Source organism: Perca fluviatilis, chromosome 11 (assembly GCF_010015445.1).
Source record: "Perca fluviatilis chromosome 11, GENO_Pfluv_1.0, whole genome shotgun sequence".
Classification (NCBI taxonomy): domain Eukaryota; kingdom Metazoa; phylum Chordata; class Actinopteri; order Perciformes; family Percidae; genus Perca; species Perca fluviatilis.
In genome coordinates this window covers 3,650,637-3,660,462 of record NC_053122.1, presented here as the reverse complement: position 1 = coordinate 3,660,462, position 9,826 = coordinate 3,650,637, and the positions used below count along the sequence as shown (strand labels likewise).

Below are 9,826 nucleotides of genomic sequence, written 5' to 3'. Positions count from 1 at the left end.
TTCCAAATCACTTGTATGTTGACACCTACAAGACACACACAATATATATATATATATATATAGTATATACACAGCCAATGATGTTGTTTCTGTTTCTGATAATTTAAATCCAATTCATAAAAATGAGGGTTCTCATAAAAAATAGAAACTTTTGATTATTCAGTTTATTGAGAACGTAACAATGAAAGAATTTGATGGAGCTTTGCATAATGTAATAAAAAGAAACAAGAACTAACCAAAATATTTTACACTATAAAATATCTACCAGACAGCTGATGATTCACATTAATTTTCTATCAATATAAAAGACACAATTTAAAAGGAGAAATAATCAGTATCAAATAGTATTAAAATAACACTACACAGATACACCCTTAGTAATCAAAAATATATTTATATATGAGTATGTTTAGGATGACAACTACAACACATCATCATTTATATTTGTCAATACTGATCAAAGTGATGAATTAGATGAATTTATGAGATTTGATGGTGAGAAAAGGTGAGCAGAAAACAGTCAGTCAGCATGTGTTCAGCTGGTGGATGGTCCCTTGTTTCTGAGGATCATCAGCAGAGAGAGTCCACAGCAGTACACCAGACTCTTCACTATCAGCTGGGTGTACAGCAGACAGAGAAGCTTCACTTGGTACTGAGACGGGACAGAAGCTGATGGTGGAATAGTAGAAACCTCTGAAACAGAAAAGAAGTGAAATGTTTGGAATTGCAGTCAGAAATGTCAGTCCTCTGGTCTCTTTGACAGCATCTCTACATGAAGCTAAATCACTGCTGAACACAGTCACCAAGCCTTCATTACCTTGTTCTGTTTGGGCCTCCACTGTACTGAGGTACTGAGACGGGACAGAAGCTGCTGGTGGAAGAGACGTTGGAGATGGTGGAAGAGTAGAAACCTCTGAAACAGAAAAGCAGTAAATAGTTCAGGGTTTATTATAAGGCTATAACATGCTGCATTCAAGGCATTTGGGCACCACCTAAACTGAATGAATGTGAGCTTAAAAACTGACTCAAAGACGTTTCTCAAATCTAATAATTGTAGTTGGTTTAGCAAGTTTTTGTCTTTAAGCTTTTTGAGTTTTATTTATTTATTATCTGCTCTAGCGTTTCCAATGTTTTAGACACAAATATGGTAATAATCATGGTCCAAAATGGTGTGATAGTTTTATTAAAAATCATTAATTTTCAGCAAAATACGTGCACCTAACTCTTCCACAAAACTAGAGAAAACACTGGAGTTGCAGTGAGAAAAGTCAGTCCTCTGCTCTCTTTGACAGCATCTCCACATAAAGCTAAATCACTGCTGAACACAGTCACAGAGCCTTCATCACCTTGTTCTGTTTGGGCCTTCACTGTAAACCACTCGTGCTGGACGAAGCAGCAGTATTTATATTCGCTGTTCTCTTGCTGATGGATCAGCAAGATGGCGGCGCTTGCGTTCGACTCTCTGATCTCCAGCTGTTCTCTCTCAGCGAGGGGCAGCTCCTCCCGAGGACCAGTCTCCTTTCGTCTTTTCCAGGACAACTGGACCAGAGGAGGAAACATGGCTGAGGCCAGACATAGCAGGGGCGCTCTTCCCTCCAGGTGGGCTCTGGATGCTGCTGGGTACACGCTCACCACGGGCTTCACTACCGGCTCATCTGAAGTTTGACAGCAGCAACAAGCAGCACAGACACACATTCACACAGTCACCAGCAGCTTCCAGCACTGCATTCAGTCTGATCCTGGAAACTACATGGACTCTGATCACTAAACTACTCATCAATACAGCACAAAGTTCACTACATATACTGGATTCACCTTCATATGAAACACACACATCATCTCATGTCAGCACGGGTTATATGGGGACTAAAGACAATTATGGACTAATGTACAAAAATGTCTATTCACTATAATTATTGTTAATAACATAACATATTGATGAGATTTTCCTTCATAAAATGGACCATTTCTTTCTATATTATAATAAATAACATTTACTTTCACATTTAATACTTGAGTAATTATGAATTATTACAATCTTTATAACATGTTTTAATATATTGAAACTACACAATTCATAATAAATGTCATAATTTTTAACAACAATGTTCACGTTTATACAAAACTACAATAAAATGTTCAACAATAAGTGTTGCCCCATGGCCCGGGGCAAGTAAAACACCACAGCGGACAAGTAAATATAACAACAAAAAAGATTTAAATTATTTATATTTTAAATGTATGCGGTCAAAACAGATAGAAATCACTGTCTCTCTGGTAAGTAAATAATTGTAATTACAACAGTTCAGTATGAACTTTAACTCATCTATGACTCTGTTCATGATGTGTTTATACATTTTATATAAAGATCAAATATAACAATTTATTTGAGTCTTATTCCTTATTTGAAAACCACTAATGAAAAACTATTTGTATAGGAGCCAATAAAGATTGACTTCAAACGAGTAGAAATCATTTTTACATAAAAAATTCTTAACATTAAACCGTGAATGATTTTTATTCAACAGATTCTCACTCCCATCTCGTAAAACACAGACTCTTGGTCAGGTGTCTTTGGCGTTGTTATTGACGATAAAAGTCTCCTTTAGCGTCAGATCTAAACGTTCTTTATCTAAACGTGCTGGGTCGGGACTATGCGGCCCATTTTTGACTGAGTCAGGTTTAGGAAAAGATGGGGGGGGGGCTTACGTTTCCATGACACGCGGGACAAGAACGGGACGGTTGGGTTTAGGAAACGTGACACGCGGGACCCGATCCCCGGTCTCCTGGGTGAAGGTCCTGTGTTGTTTGACCCATCCACCCCCCCAACCAACCTCCCTATGCAGATTTTGGGGCTTTCATACTACTCTCTACCGTAGTCTCTCTTAATGCTAAGTCATATTCAAGCTCCATGTAGCTGCTGCTCTCCCTGGAGCGCTCTACAAACACGCTGAAGGTGGTTTTAGCGTCTCTTCAGACGCTGACAGCCACTGTCCAAACCTCCTTATTTTACCAGTTCAGAGTGAGAACGGGTTGTTTTTATGATATATCAAATTTAAATAAAAACTACAACATAATAAACAGACTATCTTGATCCCTGATTGTAAATTAACATATAATAATTATAAAATGTACCTTCACACAAAGGAAAAGTGTTGTAGTGTTAACTTACATATTAAAATGAATTACATATTTATCTTTTCTTAAAATACTATAATCATTTTAATTACTACAATAGGCTACATATAACATATATATTTACCACCTTATTTTTACTGTAGTTGCTTAAGAATCAAATCAATATATCAGTCATTTCATACTTTTTGAAAATTTTACCTTTTATACACAATTATAATAAAATGTTCAGATTATGTTAATTATCAAATACTATTTATATTAAAAGTACGCTGAGATACATATAAATATATGTGTGTTTGTGCTGTTATATATCATGTATCATATATAAAAAATATATAAATTATTATGCATAAGTTATATTTATTGTAATATCATATTCAGTATCTCTTGTCAGTAGTATCTCAGTCTTCATGTATAAATATATCTTCCACTAAAAGACAAATTTACCATCATTTAAAATACAATAACTTATAAAAAATGATTTAATTATCCTAAACAATATAATTAAAGTTATACTATTTACAAAATACATTTAGTGACATATATTAGATCATGTTTAACATCATATATTATCTTATTGCTGATTAACTGAGAGGATCAAATACGGTATGTTTCTAACATTTCATTAAACTTTTTCCATAAATCAGTTTAATCTCCTGCAGAAATAAAGAATAACTGGAGTTGTGCAGTGAGATTTAAACATGTTTTCAGGAACTATGAACCTTTTTATGTAACAATATCTGCATGGCTGCAAGAATTCTCTTCTAATGATGAAAAAACTAACATGTGAAGCCTGAAGCAGCAGAAACTCATTAAAACACATTTAAAACTTGATCAATAAAACAAATGAAGGAAATGAATGTTTATTCTTACCTGATACAATCAGTTTAGTTCCAGAGCCAAAAATCAAGTGCCCTCCATCTCTCACAGTGAAACTGAGTGATACAAAAACCCTTACTGCTTTTGAATGTGTCTGCTGAGGTGAACCAGTCCAAATTATTAACCAGTATCATATTCCAGCTCCATGATGTGTTTCTCTAATGTTCATATTAACTTGACTGTCTCTTCTTTTATGTCCTTTTTAGACACCAAATCAAAACCACCATCTAGAGATCTACACTCCTGACCATTTGATGATTTCCCAAATATGTTACGGCCACAGCAAACAAACACAACTTAAATGTGACCGTCAACATATCGGATAACACCAAACCTGAGGATTAGTTAAAGTAAATTAAGAGTCTTTCACAAATTAACTATTATTGATTAAACCAAAACTACGGGAGTCTGGAGGTCTGGCCAAAAAGAACAAAAGAAGGGAAGAAGCCTGAGCCAACCCACCAAGGGCCGTCAGACCCAGAACCCCCACCCCCAAACTAAAAAGTAGTAACTAACTAACAGAAACAAAGCTGTGAAAACTAGACTACCAGACCTCCATCCTCAAAGCAAAGAAACCCAAAAGAAGAGAAGAGAAACCAACGGTGATCAGCTGCTTCAGTCTCAGAGACAGATTTCTGTCTCCCAGCCTCTCTTATATCCAGGGGAGGGGCCCCCCTCAATCAGAAATCAGGAACACCTGAGATGAACAGAGGAAAAAGAGAGCAGGGCGGGGAGCGCCTAACATCCATTACTATACATTTATAATGTCTGTGTGTTGGAATGTAGTCTTGTTGTTATCTGAAGTAGAAAGAGTTGTGATCCTCCTACTTTTTAAATAATTGCTGAACTTAAGGTCAGAAATATTAAAGATGAAATTAACGTTATTTGAGGAAAAGGTTTGTTGCAATTTAATCATTCATTCAAAGTGATTTCAGTGTTTGGATGTATATATATATATATATATATATATATATATATATATATATATATATATATATATATATATATATATATATATATTTATATATATATATATATATATATATATATATAGGGTTTGACATCAATATAATTATACTTTGTTTTAAAACCTTCAAATATCTTCAATCCATATTCTGTCACATGTTGTCATTAGACATTTCTATAGTTATAGTTTGTATAGTTTTCTATTTCAGGGGCCTGTTTCACAAAAGCAGAATTCATAAATCCAGGATAACCGATAAAGTGAGGCTTAACCTAGTCTAATCTGTGCATCCTGGCTTGGTGCGTTTCACAAAGGCCGAGCCAGGCTGAGGAGGAGAGACTAGGTCGAGCCAGGCTGAAGTCATTCAGATAGATGCGCGTCCACGGCTTTCCTCAAAAGACCGCGAGGTCGATCACAGATTTAGTGATGCCAAAATGGAGATTACGCATTGAACATACTTTATACAGAGTGAGCAGCAGCTTATTGTGAAGTATGATGACGTGAAACACATTATTTGTATAAAAAGAAAAGAAACACGGCCGCTGTAATGAAACAGCGAGAGAAAGCGTAGCAGGCGATCACGGACCGAATTAATGCGTAATTGTAGCCTAAATATATACAATAACTGACCACTGCTCTGAATTGAAGACGTCATAATCATTCCATTCAGTGATTAGGCTACTAATCATTTGCACAAATGAACAGTTGTACTCTTTGCCTTAAAAGTAAGCAGAAGATAGTGTTACTCAGGGAATTTACAATGAAGATAAATTTTCTATAACGCTAGAATATGATGCGTAAATATCTCTTTCACTCTGTTCCTCCCTCTCTCTCACGGGCTACAATATAAATTTCCTAAGTCATATTAACTTCCACTGCTCGCTTTTAATGCAAAGTGTACAACTGTTCATTTTTGCAAATGACAGTGACTCATTGAATGCTTTCAGTTAAGAGCAGTAATTCATAAATGTATATTTTTAGACTATCATTCAGTCGGTCCACTATTATCTGCCACACTTTTTGCGTTTGTTTTATTTATTTATTTATTTTTTATAGAGGACGAGTTTCCTTCTCTACATATTATATGCCTTACTCCCTCATATGTATGGACATAGAAAATAAAGACACTGAAGAAATTGGACTCTAAAATCTAGAAACTATAAAGATAATTAAGTGATAAATTCCATGCACACTGTAAACATGAATGGAACTGAGTATATTCATCAGTTATTTCCCCCCAGCAATATATAAGGTCAAAAACCATTGAGGTGTCCTCTCCCTGTTGTTACATGAATGTACAGTTGCCTACATCACTAGATAGTTACTGGTCCAGTGAACTAAGACTATAATTTGGGAGGATTGTACAATTAGGATATGTTCTTAAAATTGTACAATTCTCCCAAATTATATTCCCCGTTTACTGGACAACATCAATTGTGTGCTAAGAATGCCAAAGACAATGTACATGGAAGAGGAACAAACATGATCCTTATTGTTAAAGAATTTAAAACAAAATGAATCAACTAAAATAATTCAAGGGCATTGCTCAACTATAGAAATGTAAAGCATTGTATGTATTGCCCTTAGTAAAAGACTTCATTTAAAACACATTTGAAATGTTATCAGCCTTTTCTAATTATCTCAACAACTGCCATAATATATTCATCAAACTTCTAACAACAATGTGAACAGCAGTCTTCATACAGCAATATAACAGTAACAATGACTGTCACATGAATAATTATTAAAAAAATAATGGTCACAACTTGAAATAATATCAGTACTTAAATAAACAGCAATATGCACCTGTTGTATTTTAATCCAGGCTGATAAGAACAGGGTAAAACCTCTGCTGGGTGATCATAAAAGGCTCCAGGATTAAATAAATGCGGCGTCTGACTTGACAGGGCGGGCGCTAGCTGTACAGAATAAATCTCCATGGTGATTTATGTGCCTCCGCTTTCGTGAAACCGAATCAAGGCTTAATTCATCCAGGATAACTGGGAAATCCCGGCTTAATCCCTTATCTTGGTTTTGTGAAACAGGCCCCAGATCTTTTATTATTGTTTCTCTGTGTTGTTAAGAAAAGAAACTTCAGAGGGGTATTGCACAAAACCAGGATAAGGGATTAAGCCGGGATATTCAGGTTATCCTGGATGAATTTAGCTTTGACTTGGTTGCACAAAAGCAGGTTGAATTAAACCCAGCCAAGTAACCATGGCGATTTATTCTTTGCAGCTAGCCTGGTCCAGAGCAGGCTAACAGGCAGGCTAAGATTAATCCTGGAGTCTGATGTGTTAAATCAGCTGCCGCTCTGATCCGAAATAAACGTGTTTAACAGTTATTCCGTTGTCTTCTGAATGTGTTCTGCTTCATTTTATTAACATGCATTACTTGTCACTATTGCTGTCACGAGTTTGATTTAAATCCTACTACTGCAGTTGTTGAGATGGTAATGGTAAAAAGTGGGACGATACGGAGGAAATGGGCTTTTCCTCCGCTGCTGTCCCCGTGAAATGTGTCCCCGCCCGTGCAACACAGGGAGGCGGGGGGAGGCGGGGGGGATCCTCCCACACCATGCAGCGGACTCTAAAAGCGGACTTTTAGCATCAATAACGAGGATGAAAAAAATAACCTTTTGGCTAATTCTGTCTTATTTAACCCATGGGAAATCATGTGTTTTATTAATTTGCGCTGTCCCCTTTCATAAATAAATAAACTAAACTTATCAACACTAATGAGTTATTGTACTTGTTGTATTACTATATTACTTCCTAACTGGATTAATAACTGTAATATGATTACTGTTTTGGAAATTGTAATCCCTTACACTACTCATTACTGGGGAAAGTATCGTAATAATATAACAGTAACATATTACTTAGTAATGCGTTACTGCCCAACACTGTTAGTGACTCTGGCTGAGATGGAGGTGAAATATGTGAACCTGGGCTGTGGTTTCTGATCTCTTCCTGTCACAAACAATGTTTGACATCTGTTCATCTGGAGGTTTTTGTTCAGGCTGCAGGGAGCATTTCTCACTGTGGATCTCTATTCCAACAGGAGCAGTAGTAGGTGGCTGAGTGATCGAGTTTAACATTCTGGATCTGCAACTCCCAGCTGTTCTGTTCATTCACAACGGAGAAATCATCTATCTGAGGATGATTGTATCCCTTATATATGGTATTACTCTTGTGAATAACAAGAATCACTATGAATGTTTCTGTGTCTCTCTTCTGGTAGAATACAGATCCATAAGTGCCCTTACACTGCTCAGTGCCTCGACAGCTGAAGGAGACGTCTCCACCAACTCTCCTGGTCAATGTTAAATCATCCTGAATCAGCTGTGTTGCCATGGCAGCCAGCGCTGTAGAGGAACAGACAGGTAGATGAATGTGAGTGTGAGCCAGTGTTTGTTAAAGGTGGACTTTGTTGGCTCCTGATTGGCTGGAAACACTCACCTGAACACAGACAGCACAGAGCAGCAGCTGGGAGGAAAAGCATTTAGTTCAGTGGTGTTTCCTCTGGTGAACCTGGGGAGAAGTGGCGCTCTGATGCAGCTGAGGCCAAACAAGGACGAGCTGTGAGATCAGACGAGGGCCACGTGGTTTCTAACAGCTCCTCACATCTCCCATCAGCCCCTGCAGCAGACAGATAAGGCTGCTGTCTGACAAAAGGCCTTTTTCACTGCGGACATTTTGACTTCATTTGTAATAGAAGGAAAAGCAAAAGTGTAAGATGAACGATGACTCTGTTCTGTACAAGTGTTCCCGTAGACCATGATGGTGAGACAGCCAACAGGAACAATACAGGACCCTGAAACTGAAGCAGCTAAATGGAATTCAGCCATTTATTATTCACACTTGTAACATATCAAAATGTCTTGTATATATTAGCAATAATAAGGACTGGACAAAGACAAAAAAATGCAAACAAAAAGGTTAAAGCAACAAAATCAATTATTAATCTAATCAATAAAAAATAAATATATAAAATGGAGAAATTTTCAGATTAAACATTGTGTTTTAAGAGGGGATTTAAAAGAGTTTACTGATTCTGAGAGTTTAGTCTCCTTAGGCAGCTCGTTCCAAGTCGAGGAGTCCTGAAGGTCAAAGGTCACGTTTAGATTCAAGCCTTGACTTTGGAACGACCACAACGGCGACCTGAAGATCTCAGGCTGCAAACTGGCTCTTATGGGGTCAACATCTCCGCTGTATAGCTTGGAGCCAGACCCAGACGAGCTTTAAAAGTGATCAGTTAAATCTTAAAATCAATTCTAAATCAAACAGGAAGCAAACGGACAGAAGCCAGATTGTAGTGATGTGTTGTCTGTTATAACCAGTGAGAAGTTATGTGTAATAAAAATGTCTTTCTTTAGTCTGACCTGAATTATTAGTATATTCTTGGTATAATTAAATATTTAAAACAGTTTAAAGCTGGTTTACAATTTGAATATTTTAACTGAAGTTGTTTTGAACTTCCCTTTGATACATCACAGCTTTTACACAATTAATAAAACATATTATGAAGTACCATCTCCCCCAACAAACAGCAGCTTCTTTGCTTATTTAATGCTTTCAGAAAATGTTTTCTCCTTTAAACTCCTTTAAATAGAATAACAAGTCAAACCAAACCAGACAAATGTCAGTCTGTTGAACACCTTTAAGAAGCTTAAGGAACAGTTATGACACATTTAATATTATTTAAAGGTATGTCTGTGCTATTTAAATGCTATGACTCTGAAGAGTTTGATCATTGTCAGCATGAAGAACTGTTAGAAGAATGACATCATATTGCAGCTGTATCAGCAGACAAACATGTCTGACATCACATGTCTCTTTATGC

At 36.6% G+C, this 9,826-nt stretch overlaps 1 pseudogene; it reads right to left on the bottom strand.

The window, feature by feature from the left end:
* Positions 1-520: 520 nt before the first annotated feature.
* Positions 521-8,666, bottom strand: LOC120568525 (annotated as a pseudogene).
* Between the last annotated feature and the right edge of the window lie 1,160 nt (positions 8,667-9,826).